This window comes from Vulpes lagopus, chromosome 2 (assembly GCF_018345385.1).
Source record: "Vulpes lagopus strain Blue_001 chromosome 2, ASM1834538v1, whole genome shotgun sequence".
NCBI lineage: Eukaryota > Metazoa > Chordata > Mammalia > Carnivora > Canidae > Vulpes > Vulpes lagopus.
This window is the reverse complement of record NC_054825.1, coordinates 48,142,664-48,160,127: the sequence shown is the minus strand read 5'-3', so window position 1 is coordinate 48,160,127 and position 17,464 is coordinate 48,142,664.

Genomic DNA, 17,464 nt, shown 5'->3' with positions numbered 1-17,464 from the left:
GGCAGCACCTGCCACGGCTCTGCCACCAAGAGGTCACCTGAGACCCGCACTCAATTCACGGGGATCCTTTAAATTCAGTCTCTGGACTGAGTGAAGGCAAATTGGGTTCCCTGATCCGTGGAAGAAGAAATGGAGCCACAGGCCCCACTGTCAGAAGGGGAAGTGGAGGCCGGCCAGGGCCTAGGGGAAGGGTGCGGGCTGCTGCAGGTCTGGGCGCTCCCGGGTGTGTGTCCTGCCCGCCCCCCCCCCCCCCCCCCCCCGCCCCTTACCACCGTACTTTGGGTTTCATCAGCCTCCTGCACCACCGGGCAGGGCGGGCTGAAGGCGAGGAGCTCTTTTCTGGCCGCCGCGTTTGTGTACGTCTCCACCCGAAGATGTCTAACCACAGACTTCCTCTTGACTCCTGGCAACAGAGAAAACAAAACCGCAGCAGCTTTCATTGCTGAAAACACAAAACTGACTCGTTTGCCTAATAGGCCCAGACGGAGGAGCTTTATTTCTGGGAGGAAATGGCCAGGACTGCAGCCCCAGGATCTCTCGGGTGGGCAGTCACATCGCCGGGCCGTGCCAGGCACTGGCCAGGTGGAAGGAAGCTGCCTGCCCAGAGGCTGGGCCCTGGACCCCGGGAGCCCGCTGCGGGGCATCGGGGCATGGGGGGACACATGTGGAGCGGCCCCCCCCACCAGTCACCCCCAGATACCAGTGGCCTCTCCTGCCAGCTCCGGTTTCAAAGCACCTGTTCCGTGTGTTCTGTATCCCTTTCTCTTATTTCCCGTGTTATTAATTGTAGCTATTGATCAATTTCCGTTTTGTACTTTGTTTTTTTTTGTTTGTTTGTTTGCTTATTCTGTCCCATTTCTGTTTTTTTAAAATATTTTATTTATTTATTCATGAGAGACACACAGAGAGAAGCAGAGACACAGGCAGAGGGAGAAGCAGGCTCCATGCAGGGGGCCCAACGTGGGACTCGATCCCGGGACTCCAGGATCATGTCCTGGGCCAAAGGCAGGCGCCAAACCGCTGAGCCACCCAGGAATCCCCTGTCCCATTTCTTATGATGTGTTTTCAGCTCCTTTATTTTCAGTCTTCCTTCTTCAATAAAGGAGGCATTTCAGGCCATAATTCCACCCCCTTCTGAGTTGAGCTTTTTTGGGGGATCCCAATAAAATGTTCCCCTTTTCATCTGTTTCTAGATGTTTTTGATTTTAATTAAAAAAAAAGATTTATTTATTTGTTTGAGAGACTGGGGTGGACAGAGGGAGAGAATCCCAAGCAGACTCCCCACCGAGCGTGGAGCCCAACACAGGGCTTGATCTCACAACCCTGAGATCACGACCTGAGCCAAAACCAAGAGTCAGATGTTTAACCAGCTGAGCCACACAGGCGCCCCTAATTTTTGTTTTAATATTTCTTTTGATCCATGGGTTGTCTAGAACTATTTGTTAATTCCCACGCAGTTAAGAATATTGTCAGCCACGCTATTTTTTTTGTTTGAAAATCCTGGATTGGGATCCCTGGGTGGCTCAGCAGTTTGGCGCTGGCCTTTGGCCCAGGGCATGATCCTGGAGTCCTGGGATCGAGTCCCATGTTGGGCTCCCGGCATGGAGCCTGCTTCTCCCTCCTTCTGTGTCTCTGCCTATCTCTCTCTCTATGTCTTTCATAAATAAATAAATAAATAAATCCTAAAAAAAAAAAAAAAGAAAAAGAAAATCCTGGATTACAGTAAGATGTTGTGACCTATAAAATCTCTAATTTTGAACTAAAAAAAACTTTGCCTTTGTGTCCAAGGATGCGATCCAATTTTTATAAATATTCTATAGGAAAGGAAAAGCTGAGCTGGTCGGATTGGTGTCTGCAGATAAATCACCCAGTTTAGGTCTAGCATCTCTCTGTTTCCACTGGTGAGTCTACAGACGAAACACAGAATTTTTTTGAGAATTTATTTTCCATCTTTAAAATGGGAACAATAGGAATACTCACCTGTCAGCATTTCTGTAAAGGTGAGATTGTGGAAGTAAAGATGTCTAGAGCAGCGTCCGGCACAGGGTGAGCACTTACTAAATAGAAATATGCTATTTTTACTGTTGGTTTGTTATTTTTGCAGAAAGGGAGGAACCTTTACTGTTAGTGCCCCAAGCTTCATGCCTGCCCCAGAACTGTAGTTTCTGGTTATCGAGAGGCCTGGAAGATAAGAGGAAATGCAGAGCTCTATGGAGCCACCACCCTCCCTGTGAGGGGAGCCACCTGAAGCCCGGAGGAATGAGGCCACTTGCCCAAGCAAACACAGCAGTTTGGTGGCAAATCCAGGCTTAAAACCCATGTCTTCAGTGTCCAGTCCCTCTCCCTCTGCCGGCAGCCACTCTAGTGTCTCCCTTGAGAGAAGAGGCAGCTGATGGAAGGTTGGCCTCTGTGATGAGGGAGGGCTGGAAGCTCCTGGTGTGTGGCCACCACTGAGCTTTGTCGTGTTCCACCTTCACCATCTGGGAAGGGCAACTCTGAAGTCAGTGAATTCCAGGAGAAGCTAGAAAGAGAGGGTGATTTGGGAGTAGTTGGATGCTCTGGACATTGCTGTTTCATTGCTCAGTGGGAGCAGGGGTCCCCCAAAGGTGGCTGCACCCCTCTCAGCCTCAACCCTTTGTGCCCATCTGCCATGCCTCCCTAGCCCTGGGCTGACCTGACAAGGGCAGGTGCTCCTGGGGACCCCATCTTCATCTCTCTGGCAGCTCTCTGGAGCAGACCTCAGGGGCAGTAGCCCTGTGTTAATGATTGGGGTGGCTCGGCAGCATGGATCCGTTCATGGACACTGGAGGGGCTGAGGTGACAGCTGAGTAGCCCTGTGGAGGCCTAATAGAGAAGTAAAGCAAAAGAGGATGTGGTACTGGCTTGCCTGCCAGCTGACATCTGAGAGGCACTGATGCTCCACTCTGGTTCACAAAGAACCATGGGGCCTTCTCTGCAGTGGGAGGCTTGGGGGGAGGGGAAGAACCACTGAGCAGAATTACAAGGCAGAGGGTGGCCGAACTAGCTGATTTGGACCATTGATCTTGGGAGCAAGACCACTGACCGGCTAAGGATTTCCTGTGTCCATAAGCATCATGTAACCATGCGGGGTATGGACCATGGGTGAATAAGGATGCCTGCAGCATACGTGGATAGGTCCAGGCAGCAGGACTCTGACTTCAGATATGGTATGTGCTGTAGGCTAAGGCTTCCACGAGGTGCAGCCTGGGAGTAGGGGCTGATTCCAGTGGCTCCTCCATATAAAATTTTAAAAAAAATTATAAGGCCCCTAATGATTATTATGAAAAGTAAGTAAGTCAATGGTTGCAAAAATGCTTTGTAAATATGAAAGTTGTGGTGTGGAGAATTTGGTCTGAAAGTGCTAGCTGATTCTTTACTGTGTTCCTAATGCTTTGTTAGAAGCTGGAGAGAAATCAAATGGGGTTAAGTCTTGTTCCTCCATCGTGGAGATAGTGGGCTTTCCCAATGTGAAATGCTTTGCAAACATCATCCCTTCCCTGCCTCTTCCTTTGAACACACTTTGATTAAGCACCTATTATAAGCCAGGTTCTGGGCTTGGAGCTGAATACTGTAGTGATCAGTGCCTACTAAGAGACAGACACGAGCACAAGGGTGGGTACCGAGCTCTGTTTGGTAGCCGGGGATTGTCCTAGAGAAATGGAATCGTTCAAGGGACACTGGGCAAGGAGGCGATGAGCAATGAGCTCAAGAAGCTTGCAGGAGAGCTTCAGAGAGAGGGGACACTTGAGGAGGCTCTTGATGAAGGAGCAGGGGTGAGGAGCAGGATCCTCATGAGGAACCTGTGCAGAAGGAACAGCACCCACAAAGGCATAGAGTTGAGTAACTCACTCATATGAGGGCATCAGGGAAGCATGGGAGCCTAATTCCAAACTTTGATCCCATTGGAAGTCTTCTTGGAGCTCAGAGAAGTTGATGGCCCTAAATGGGATACACACATTTAAAGAAACTCATCATGGCATCTACACGGAGCAGGGTCGGGGCAATTTGATCAATGGCGGGCAGAGTGGGAAAGACACAGGGTTTGAAGCAGAGAGTCCTGCTTCTAATTCAGGCCTAGCTCTGTGACCTTGGGTCACTGTGAACCTCTCTGAGCTTCAGTTTCATCCTCTCTAAAATAGGGACAGGTGACCTGAACATTCTCTTGGGACTCTTTATCTTTGGCCAGAAGGAGTAGCCACAAGATGGGGTGGGTGAGTGGATAGAGGCCAATTTACACTGAACGTAGCCCCAGAAAGTAGAGAATAGGCTGTGATCTTGGCCCTTGTGGAGTCCACAGTACAGTGGAAAGATAAGAAAGCAGCCGGTTACCGCACAGTCTGGTCTGAGCTTTGATAGACTGAGCAAGGCCAGCCCACAGGGGAGCCCAGAGGGCGAGCCCCTTTACCCCACTTGGGAAGTTAGCATGGAAGTTAGCCAAGCAGAGACGCAAGCAGAGGGAACGCTAGGTGGGAGGAACAGAATGAGCAAAGGCAAGAAGGGGAAGCCAAGGGCCGTTCTATCCAGCGAAGACAGAATCTGAAGTGAGGAAGGAGAAGGCTGCGGGAGGTCGATGGCGAACTTGAACGCTGTGCTAGGGAACTTGGACTTTTTCCTGTATGCAGCAGGGCGCTATTTCACGAGAAAAAATATTAATCGGGCTTTGCCACCCTTAGGGGAATTGCAAGTGGGCCCAGTGGAGGCAGGTTGCAGAAGTCCTAGAAGCCACGGTGAAAGGCGCTTGTCTGGGGGGTAAGCCCGGATACAGCAAGCCTAGAGCACCACGAGCTTCCACGGACTCAGCAGCCACCTTCCCCACACAGCTGTCCCTTGCTCCAGGGAGGACGGGCCCCCAGCCCTGAGAGTCTCCCGCAGAGCCCATGTCTTCCGAGCAGCCCTCTGCGGGGCGGCCCCCTCCAGCCGTGGTGGTCGCAGCTGAGGCTGCTCCAGCTGGGGCCCATGTGGCTGCAAGTGACATTTTGCTTGAGCAAAATGATGACCTTGTGGAAAGGATATGGTGGTATTTCACCAAACCCAGGGGTGAAAATTCAGCTCCGCCTCTGAGGAACTAGAATCAGGAACTGTGGAGTGGTGCCCATGGCTCCTGTCTCACTCTCATGGCTTTTCTTCCTCTTTCTCCTCCCATCTCCGGGCCAGCTCTCTCTGGCAGGGGAGTGTCCGGCTGCCGGGCCTCTACTCCTCACCCCGGCTGCCCTGGAGAGGCCGAGGAGGGGATCGGGGAGGGGCCTGTGGCTAGGAGAGGGGGTGACTCCTCGGACCAGCTCCTGTGCACCTGCTGGGGGTGTGCTCAGGTGTGGGGGCTGCTGGCGCTGCCTTGGCCCCCAGGTGCTGTACTACAGAGACCCTTATCCGGAGGTTGGGGGTGGCTAGGGTGGGTCACGGGGCTTTCGGGTGAGCCTGCCCACCAGATGCACAGTAGCCAGAGTAGCCAGAGTCCGCAGACACCTCCATTTACCTCTGCAGGAGGGGAGTTAGACCATGAAAGTGAAACCCAGAAAAATCCTCATGTTTGCTCTTGTGGATGCTGAATGCAGACAATTAAAGAGCTTGAGAGGGGCTTGCCTGTGGGGTGTGGGAGGGCTGGGCCTTCTGCGGCAAGCTTGCGGAGCGGGCTCAGAGCCCAGGGACCTGGCAGGAGGAGGCTGCTCCTGGGGGAGGCAGCTGAGGCCCTGGGCTGGCGGCTGACCGGTGAGGGGTCAGCAGCCTGGGGCTGCGGAGGGGCCTGGGACCCCTGGCAGGGGAGGGGGGTGGGGGCTGCGGTTTTCCTTTGTCTCAGATTCCCCGCAGACCTCACACCGCAGCAGCCTGAGAACCAGAAACCGTGTGGTTGTTTTCCCCAAGTGTGGAAGGACCTGCGCTCTGTCCCACCTCTGGTGTTGCCAGAACCTGGGCTCCCCGGGGGTTCTCGTAACCCCGGGAGGCTCTGGTGTCATTTTCATGCAGAACAGGGTTCCCTGGATTGCACGGAGGCCAGCTGTAGCTGGTGGAACGGGAAGCAGCATGGGCTGCTGGGGGGTGACCGTGGCTCCCACGTCCTGGGAGGGAGGATGCCTCTCAGGAGTCAAGCCGAGGCCTCCGGCCCCTGCACACACACCTCAACTCCCTGCGCTCTTGCTTACGGGTCGAAATCGCAGGCAAATGCCTTAAATCCTGCCAGGTCTCAGTTTTCTCGCCTGTGCAAGGGGTATAATGATGGCTCAAAGAAAGGTGGTGGGTCAGGATCTACGGAGGCACCTGGTGATGCACTCGCATGGGGTGAGGGTGGGCTGCCCAGTGCTACCAGGGTCCCCGCTTCGGCACATCCCGCAGGGCCTCGGCCTGGTCCCGGGTGCTCTAGTCGTTGGTTTCCATGTTCGGTTAGAGCAGCCCTGATGTGCCAGCCATCCCCACCCTCTCTGTGCTTACCACCCCCCCCCCACCCCCCATGCTGCAATTTCTGGAATTTCACTGGGCTCTTTCCTCCTCTGTCTGCAGTGCTCGTGAGAGCTGCTGGGCCAAGACCTCACCGCTCCGCGGGCTGCAGCCCCATCTGCCCTCCTTCGTGACAGCTGGGGGCAGATCTGAGAAAGGACTCACTGCTTCGCCTCCACTCCCTGGGCTCAGGATGTCCAGGACTCCGTGGGAGAAGGAGGAGACGTCCTGCAGCACATCACGTCTTGGTGCAGCTCTGCGGTGCCCACCTCTAGCGGCATGACCTTGGCTTGGCCATGCCTCAGTTTCCTTGTGAGTCACATGGAGATAATGCAAGCTGAATATTGTGTCCACGGGGCTGTTACGAGACACACAAAGCACGGACGATGCCGCCCGGTGCCTCCGGTGCCTCTGGAGGGCTCAGCAAAGGTTGGACACCTCTAGAAAATGACCTCCCAAAACACAGCTTTTAATGACCGTGTAGCCTTCTATTGTGTAGGTAGATTATAATTTGTTGAGCCAGCCCCTTGTTGTTGGGCGTGTAGGCTGCTTCCACTCTTTCGCTCTTATAAATAATGCTGCAGTGAACATCTTGTACATCAATCTTTCTGTTTATCTCTGATAGCTTCCTTAGAAGGACTCCCCAAATCTTGCTCGTCTTAGAACAAAGCCCCGTCCCCTAGACTTTTCAATGATGCCCCTGGAAATAAAAGCAGAGCCCATTTTCCACCAGGGAAAGAAACATATGGAACGTGTTAACCACGAGGTGGTTCAGGAGGAAGGTAGAAATAGGTTCAAGATGGGTTTGGATCCCTTTCAGGATGTCTGACACGGAATCAGTCATACACCTCCCCTCGATCCTCCTCCCCGGAGAGAGGGAGGCAGAGGCTGATTCTCAGGGGCCACTGACTTCTCTCTTTGAGGGAATTCCAAAGGGCTTTGAAGTTCTTGGTGTTGGAGAAGCACCGATGACAGATCAATCAAGGAAGCCAGTGTGTGTGGACGACTCCTCCAGCCAGGAGAGGGCAATATCGCCTGCCTCTGCCATCCAGGTGGGACCAGGATTTCTTGCTAACAAGGACTTCCTTTGTTGTTGTCTTAACACTTTGGCTAACATTTTATATATTTCTCTTTTGCCTATTTTTCTGCCCTTCCTCCCACCTCTACACTTTTCAGAATGCTTTGGGTTGCCATTTATTCATCCTTTATTTGGGAGAAATCTATTGCGTGCTTCCCCCCAGGCCAGACGTCAAGACTGTTTTCAGACTCTCGAAGACCGAGACACCCTTGCTCTGGAAGCTCCAACTCACACAGATCAAGCATATTGCAATTCACCCAGATTCCATATTAAGTGTATTTTTTTTTCTGTAAAGAAAAATAAAGATTATTTTTATAACTTTGCTTTTGGAATTATTTGGCGACGAGCAATTCATTCGATCTATGCCTGGCTTTGATTTGTCAGCAGTTAATGGCGGCACTCAAAGAATTCTTGCAAAGTGAGAAAACCTAACCTGCACATCGTTTTCAGATATAATGAAATTTTTATGAATTTTTATGAATGCTAAATGAAACCATTAATGGCGGTTGATGTAATATTTTGTTTTGGAGACGTTTCATTAAAATTTTATTAATTTCTATTGCAAAGTTTTTCCTTCGAGTTTCGGCTCCAATAATTTCATTTTCAGGTCTCAAACTCTCTTAGGGATCTCTGAAAAGTTCCCAGTGCCCAGTGGCTAGCAGAGCCCTATCAGGCTTGGATACGGAGAAATGAAAGAGTCGGTACAGTTTTTACAGAGTTCCCAGGCCATCGAGTGACAAATGGGCAAACTACTCTCACAAGAGTAAGTTTTGCTATAATGGAGTGTGATCAAGGCCCAGTGAAAGCATCATCTGCTCTAAGCTTGAGCCAGAGGGGGTCAAGGAAGACTTCTAGAGAGCAGGTGTGCCCAAGCCAGAATGTGAATGGTGAATAGTTTTCTTTTTCTTTTTTTTTTTTTTAAGATTTTATTTATTTATTTGAGAGAGAGAGAGCAGAATGAGAGAGAGAGAGAGCATGAGTGGGCGTGAGGGGCAGAGGGAAAGGGAGAAGCAGACTCTCCACTGAGCAGGGAGGCCGATGTGGGGCTCAATCTCAGGACCCTGGGAACAAAACTGGAGCTGAAGGCAGATGCCCAACCAACTGAGCCACCCAGGTGCTCCTGGTGAATAGTTTTCTAAGCAGGACCCAGAAGGGAAAGATGATGCAGGCAGAGGACACAGCACATGCAGGTGGACTTGGCCGGCAAAATATCCTACGTATGGACAAGCAGGCCGGCCACTCAGTTTTGCCCACACTGATCACTAGGGCCTTGTTCTTCAGACCAGCAGCTCTGCTATTATCCAGGAGTTTGGGAGAAACGCAATTTCAGGTCCCCCGGACCTCTTCCATGTTGACAGGATCCCTGGCGATTCGAATGAACCCCAAGATCTGAGAGGCAGGCTCTAGTTCCAGCTGGATCTAAGCCAGGCCTCCTCGGGGCCTGGGGCCTGGGGAGGGTGACTGGTGGTCGGCCTGCAAAGCTGCAGCCCCAGACAGAGCGGCCGTTGTTCCAAAAGTTGTTTTCAAGTTTGGCCTGCAAGTCCATCTCTGGGGACCCAGACGGTTCAACCATTGCTGGAGGGTTGGGCTTTTGTGTTTAGAGACTCCTCCCACACTGTCCCTTCTGCTGGCCCTCGCTCCAGACGGCCTGTCTTGCCCGTTGGCTCCCTGAGCCGGCGCATCACCGATTACCTAATAGACTGTAGGCTGTGTGCGTAATTTATTTCTGTGAGTAATTGATCTTGTTAGGATGAGCAGGGGAAGTACCAGGAAAGGAAGGGAGAAGAAGCATCGATAACCAGGGGAAGGAAGCCTGTCATAGTCAGCTAATTACGTGGCTCTCCGAGGCAGGTCTTTCAACACGATGGCCCCTCTTGCTGCTGTTGGCCCACTGCCCCCTCCCCTGCCCCCATGAGCGGACGGGCTTTCTGATGAGTGTGGAAGGGGCCGTAGACTGAGCCAGGACACTTAGCTTTTAGGCCAGGCAATCTTAGGCAGGTCACTTCTCTCTGGGCTTCAGTTTTATGGACTGTAAAATGGGAAGGCTGAACCAGTGGTTTCCAAACATGGTTGATAGCAGAATCACCAGAGATACTATAGAAAACATAAACTCCAAAGTCACTGATACCCTAGGATACGGAGTGAGGCCAGGAGCCCGTGCTATACCGAGCAGCTCTCGTGACTCCAGTGCAGTCCATCTGAGAAATCGGGAGACCGCTGGGTTGGAAAGATAATCTTAAATGCCCCACTCTGACATTTTCGGGTCGTCGATACGGATGGACTTCCCTGCGACCTCTTCGGAGCATCAGGACAGTCCTGCAGAAAAGAGACTAGAAAGGCAGGCGACCCATCATGTCCTGGTTCTGTCGCCAATTCTCTAGGTAGTAACAGTCCCTCCCTGTGCCTTGCCTAGCCGTCCTCAATGCACGATGACATCACCACGGTGCTTTCACCTGAGCGCCAGGTCACTGGGTGCCTGGGGAGATTTTGAACTATAGCTGACCGGTTCCCATCACCTCTGGGCTTCTGCTTCCCTATGTCTGGGGTAGCTCGGGATGCTGCGTGTTAAAAGACAGGCGGGTGATTCTGAAGATCAGCCAGGTTCATAGCCTGTCCAAAGTCATCGCGGGATGGGACACGGGTGTACCCTGAGACTGGGCGGCACCCAGCGCAAGGAGGCCTCTTGGACTGTAAAGGGCAGATCCTCACTCATTTGTGGCCTCCGTGTGAGTCTAGACAAAGCCGGCCAGTGGAGCACTCCACTTTGTTGCAACAGAGCAAACGGGAGACCCGTGTGCAAACCTGGTGCTCTTACTAATAGGGCAACGCTGGGCAAGTCTCAGGAGCAACATGAGTATTTTTTTGTCTGCGAAATAGTCAACGGTAACTCCATCTATTAGATGGAGTAAATGGAAGAGCTTGAAGCCTGTGCTCGGTGAGTGGTCACAGTCCGTGCGAACTGTCCACCTCCTCCCAGCTGCCCGCACCTGCCTGCCCTGGGACCGGTGGGAACCAGGCTGGCTGAGTCTCAGCATCTCTCCCTGCAATGGAAGCAGGGCTTGGAGGGTCTGCTGCTGCCCCGGGCCAGGGGGCCAGCAAGGAGACAGATCCAGCTTTCAGTTCAGGTGGAAACGTCTGGAACTCCTCTGCTTTGCGCAGCCAGCTGCTCGGCCCAGTGCCTTCGTGTTTTCTCTCATCTTTCAGAGCCTCGCACGATAGCCCTGGGTCGGCAGGTGCCTGCGAGCTGGCTAGCCAGTGAGGCTGAAGCCAGTTGGATGAAATCTCTCAAATCTGTCACTTTCTATCACCCCCCTTCGTCATCACCTTCATCACCCTACCTTCAAGGGACTGGTATTGCCCTCTGAGATGTGCTCTCATAGCAGCCAGAGCAGTCCTCTTATGGTGTAAATTCGGTCATGCCAGTGAATTTTGACTGGCTTCCCACTCTCACCGAATAAGATCTAAACAGGCATGTGAAGAATGCCCTGGAATGGCTTCTCACTCTTTTCGCACAAGCCTTGTGCTTCTTCCCCTGGTTTCCATGGCCCCGTAAAGCCCGGCTTCTGTTTCTCCTTACATTCCTTGTGAGCTGGAGACATTGCTGTGCCTTCTCCCAACCTGTTGCTGTCCTTCGGTGCACGTGGCTACAAGCCGTTCTCCAGCTCCTCTGCAGTGAAGGGGGACCAGATCTTTGAGCTCCAGTCCATGGGATGTGGGTGCAAGTGACATACACCACCTCTGGCCTTGACCCCCAAGTATCCCAAGAGCTTTTTCTTTTTGCTCTTGGCTGCACACAGAGGATATAATGGACCACTCCAAGGAGACCTTAGGGGACAGTAGGGAGCCTGGTTTTGAATAAAGACCACCAACCAAACGCCTGATTGGTAGAAACAAGAAGAAGGAATGAACCTGTATTGTCTGAAATCACTGAGATTCGGGTTTGTGTGTCTATTGGCCTGACTCCTGGCCTGTTCTCAGCTTCTGGAATTTGCTGAGCCATCTTTCTTTTGCCAGGCTGTTCCCTCGGCTTGGAATGCTTTTCCCTATCACTCCTCACGTGCTTGTGTCTTTAGCCTCTCGGTCTTCATTTAAAAATCACCGCCAGCTCTTAGTTCTTGTCTGTGTTCTTGTCTCATTTTTTAAGAGAACTTTTTACAACCTGTATGTCGTTTCTCTTAAATTGATTTTCATTGTGCTCCCCTCACCCCCCTTAGCATACAAGCTCCCAAGGGCACGAATCAAGTGTGTCTCACTCCCCTGTGTATATCCAATGCCTAACAAAGTGTCTGACAAAAAGTAATCATTTAACGACTATTAGCTGATGGATTAAATGAGTGAATGAACCAATTATGTATGATTCAGTTCAGTTCAATTCAAATATTTACTGGGTACCAACTTGATGCCGGGCACTTTGCACACATATAATGCATTTGCTACTCAATCCTCATTAAAATCCTAGAGGGGAGGTAAGATCATTGTCCCCCCGCCCTTATATACAGGGACCATGAGGCACTGCTAGCAACCATACCCCAGATCCTTTGCAGTGGCGTCCTCCGGCCCCCATCTTATTTCTGAAAGGTAAGTACTATGATCTCCACTTTGCCAAAGGAAAGACGCGTGCTCAGACAAGACTGGGTCACTTTCCCAAGGTCGTGTGGTTAATAAGGTCATGGAGTGGGGATTTAAACCCAGGTCCAGGGGGAGGGAATGGAGAGAATGGGGACACGCCTCTCTTCCTGTACTATTCTTCCTGACAGCCTCATTAGAAGTCCCCAAAGGATATCCCAAACGTGGGTGGAAATGAAGACGTGCAATTTGTCCAGAGTCCCCTGAGCTTGGTTTGCAGCAGGATTTCATTTGGAATGCGGGACCCATTGCCCCCCACAGCGCCTGGGATGAGGGGGCACCACTTTGCATCCCGGGAATACAGCTTCTGTGACCTCGCAGGAGCCGGGCTGGGCTGGCCACCACCGATAAGCCAGAGGCATGAGCGCCCAGGTTCATCTGGGGAGAGCGGCCGGCGCTGGTGATAGGCAGAGCAAATCTGTGATTAATTATGGCAGATGAAAGGATGAAGTAATGACTCCTTCTTGAGAGCTGGGCAAGCTGAAGAGCCTCACTCTCTGGTTGTGTTTGGAGACTGCACACACAGCCCCCTCTGAAACCAGCAGTAAACTTTCATGGCTGCAAGTTCTGTGACTTGGCGGGCTGCGGATTGGATGGCGCGTAGAACTCATGAATCCTCCGGGGTGGGAGCTAATTAGGGTGCAATTTTTCAATTACGGAACATTGAGCGAGCCTCTCCCCAGACCCCCACACCATCCCTCAATGGATACACTCCATTTGTCTGTTTTCCTTTATTTCTTAATCATTTGATGATATGACAGCAATTATTTGTCATTTGGAAGAGAAAATCGTCACGGAGCTATTGTTCGTCTCCCGAAACCCCGGCTCTTCTGCGGAGATGGTTATAGTTGATAAATGCTTTGCATTCCCGCCGCGCCTCCCCCACTCCCACCCGGGGTTGGTGTGGCAACAGGAAAACATGAGCCTGTGACGCGGCTGCTCTGATTGAAACGCCATTTGTAGAAAGGCCTGGAAAAGAGGAGAATCGAGTTTAAAAGAGCCGCAGCCCAGAGCTCCAGGCCCACCCACGTCACCTAGGTTGAGGCTGTGGGACATTGGCTTGGGAGAAATTTGGTCACTTCTCTGGGCTAATAAGCCAGCCTGAGAACCAGGAATGCAAAACAGAAATGGAGAGCAAGAAAAAAAAAAAAAAAAAGGCGAAGAAGAAAGCCGGGCTCCGCCAGAAATGGGAAAACTTAAATGACTTTGTTTAAATGTCATGGTACTCTCAAAGCCCTGTTCTCATATGTATGCAAGTTAATTAAATGGAAAAATGTCAAATTAGTTGCTTAAAATATTAATGGCAGGAATTATCCCAGATTCTAGGGCAGGCAGAGAAGAGGAAATGAACCTTTTGGGACTTAACCCTTTTTTGGGTCATTTTCCTCTCACGAAATAGATCTTTCTTTCGAGCGTAAAAAGATCAGTAACCACTGAAGAGTTTTGTGGGATTCAGGACCCGAGCTTTCCAGTGGGTTTGCCACCTGCCATTCTGTCTGTGACACAGAACTCACGGGGGGCATTTATTTCTGCAGCGTTGGCCTCACGTGGGGGATTTGACAGGTCTGGAAAGGCCCAATAATCATGACTATGTCCCAAAGGTCTGTCCTGGAGTCTGGGTCATTTGCCATTTTTCCTTTTGGTTTTGGAAGGGTATTTTGGTTAAAAGAACCCATTGCAACACAGAATAGGAAAAAATGGCATCAAGAGGGGCGCCGATGGTCAACTCACCAAATGTTTATTCGGTACCGGGGGGAGGGGGGTCCAAGGCTGTGCTGGGCAAAATGATGGGAAAAGGGAGACTCCCAGACTCAAGGTCTTCGGATCTGGCAGGGAGAGACCACAGAGCCCCAAATCTAGTCTCATGTTAGCAAGTCGGGGAACGGAAGACCCTACAAAAGAAGGAACATTCGAAAAGCCACACAGCTACTTAGTGCTGATAAAGCTCATTTGTTCATGCAACACAGTCCCTGCCCACCTCCCCAGGGGACTTCCGTACATTAGGGGACAACAGGGCAGATAGACACAGGCCTGTGCACGCCGCACACCTGACACCGGGAAAGGAATGACAGAGGATGGAAAGCAGGAACACAGTTATCAGGGAGACCTTACCTCTACCAGCCAACGAGCATTTACCTCCCACGTGGCAGCCAACTCTCCATTCTGGTGAAGGCAGGCAAGGAAGGCCAATGCTGTCTACTGAGAAATGATGGCTGGTCACTGTACAGATATGCTTAAAATCACCTTGGGGATGCGCTAAGTTTGACCCTGACAGATGTCATATCTCTTTTACAGATTAGGAAAGTAAGAGAATCTCTAAGCAACATAAGTGGCTGAACTGAATCTGCAGGAATTTATAATACTATGGGAGGCACTGGGATATGGGTTTACTAATAACTGTAGATTAGCAATAGACATACTAAATAATAGGGGTACGGCCAAGTTTACAAAAGTGGTATCCTTAGAAGGAGGGAGGAGATATTCTGAGGTGCTCTATGGGGGAAAAAAGAATTCTAAAAAACGTAGGGAAACCCTATGTATTTTTTATCTTTTTTTTTTTTTTGTATCAGCCAGTGAGGTCAGCAGAATCACAGACCCCAAATACATCTATCTACATTTTAATCTCTAGAGCCTATGAATGCTACCTTCTATGGCAAAAAGTACTTTGTAGATGTGATTAAGATAAGCGTTTTGAGTTGGGAAGATGATTCGGATGATTCACGTGGGCCCAATGTAAGGATCCCTATAAGACGAAGGCAGGACGGTCAAAGTGAGGAGTAAGAGATGTCGTATGATGGATAACGGAAGCAAAAGTTGAAGTGATGCATTTTGAAGGCAGAGAGAGGAGTCCTGAACCAAGGGATACAGGTAGCCGTTCAAAGCCATGAAAGGCAAGGCAACAGGTTCTCCCCTGGAGCACCCAGAAGGAGCTGGCCCTGTCAATATCTAGACTTTAGCCCAGAGAGACAGATTTTGGAACTGTAAGAGAATACATGCGTGTGGCCCTAAACCACTCAGTTTGTGATCATTTGTTACAGCAGCGATAAGAAACTGATGCAGACCGTGACTGCTAAGTGCTACTTTCTCATTCCTTGGCAGGAAGACGTCGGGTTGGGGCAACTCTGTTTCAGATAATAGGCTGCTTTTAAGAAGTCCCATCACCTGCATTCAGGGATGGGGGCTGCTAGGGGTGTGCCGTTTTCACGTCAACGGCAAAAGTGGGAGAGAAAACTTGCAGACGCTTGCCATGTCCGTGGGCATTTCAGCTCTGAGACACTACACTTCCACCCACTTTCCATGGGTCAAAGAGGTCACGTGGTCAAGCTGAACATCAGTGGGAACTGGAACTATACATGGCCTGGTCTGGTGGGACGCACTGCAAAATCACATAGCAAAGGGCAGGAATGTCTGAGTTTAACACTTGGGAGGGGTAGTAAATCGTTGGGACCTGCCACGCTTTCCTTGAAGATTCGTGGTACATCTTAACATGCGGACAGCTCTGAGAAGTCCTGCAGTAAATAAGCCTAACTGTTCACACAGTGTTCCTCAAGCTTCTTGGAGTACAGAGCCCTACTATTATCCTGCAGGGTTAATATTCTGAGACAGGCTCATGAAGTTCAAGGGAGGAGAAGACAATGGGCTTGACTGAGCCTTGAGGAGTGGAGTCAAGCAAGTGATGAGGCTTTTACCACCGCTGGAGCAAAACTGAACATTTTTCATGTGAGTAAATGTCCCTTTCCTCAAGGGACTCTTTCTCATGAGAATTTTATCAAATACTCCATTCCCTCATGAACAAGAAGAACCCCAGACTGAAATCCTTATTGTCTAAAAGAGCCAACACCGCTGTCTGGGAGTCCAGTCTGTACCAGCCCAAGGGCCTGTTGGAAATTCCTCAAAAGGCAGGCGCTCACCTCTCATCCAAGAACTGGAGCCTTTCCTGCCGAATAGGCTTCCAGCAAACAGGCATGGATTTGGGAAGTGTTGCTGGAAGGGAAGCAGACAGAGGTGGGTAAAGCACGTTTCCCACCAGAGTCGATCATCAGGCCGGCTACTAGAACTTTCCCTCTGCCTGTGAAGACCTAGACTAGGAACAAACAGAGGAGAAGAAAGCAAGTCTCCCAGATGGGTGCCGTCAACTCCAACTCATGCAGGTGAACAGAGTCACTGACCGTAGGAGGCACCCAGAGCAAAGCGATGAGCCTCTCTCATTTGGGCAACCTCCACTGCTCTGAGAAACAGGGGTTAGGAGGACACGCTATCCTTGTGCCCTGCCTGCCTCCCTCCACTGTGCGTCACCACAGGGCTGCCCGGGGAGGCCTGGCCACTCTGTGGGATGATGACTTATTTGACACACTTAATTAGCCTATTTCCATGTAACATGTTTTAACGGAGGCCATTACAGCCTAATAAAAGGAAACAATAGTGCCATAAATCCCAGGATCAATAGAAGGGAAAGCAGCGAGGCCGAGAGTGGCTTCCTCTGAAAGATCCAGAGGGGCTTCGAGAATGCAATTCCCCTTGAACCTGAAGGATGAGGGGCAAGAATGTTTGCCAACTCACCTGCTCACCTGCGCACTCACTCATTCACTCACTCACCCACTCCCCCTCTCACCATTCAGCAAATATTCAGGCCTGGTCTCTCCCTTACGCCGCCCCTAGGAGGTAGACAAAAGGCACAGCCTGGTGGAGGAGAAAGACACAAGAGCAAGAAGGTCACAATTCAGTGTGGCCAATGTTATGAGCAAGACCTGGGAAGAGACCTCCTGGAGACAGAATATTTGAATGGGTCTTGAAGGATAAATAGGAGTTTTCTGGGTGGAGAAGGGAGTGTGAGAGGACGATGCTAGGAGTGGGAGGAGCACAAGGAAAGCCCAGGAGAGGGGCATGCTGAAAGCAAAGAAAGTGAGAGAAACAGAGAGTATAGACGTGGGGAAGGGGAGGGGTGTGGCTGGAGAGGTATGTTGAGGCCTGCTGGGGAAGAGCCTTCTTTGCCAAGCTAGATGTTGGATCCTTCTGAAATTTATTTATTTATTTTTAAAGATTTTATTTATTTATTTATGATAGATACACACACACACACACACACACACACACACACACAGAGGCAGAGACACAGGCAGAGACACAGGCAGAGGGAGAAGCAGGCTCCCTGCAGGGAACCCGATGTGGGACTCGATCCCGGGACTCCAGGATCATGCCCTGGGCCAAAGGCAGCGGCTTAAACCACTGAGCCACCCAGGCTGCCTGGATTCTTCCGAAATTTAGAGAAGTTGAAGGAGATTGGAAGGCATAGTTACCAGAGGCAAGTCC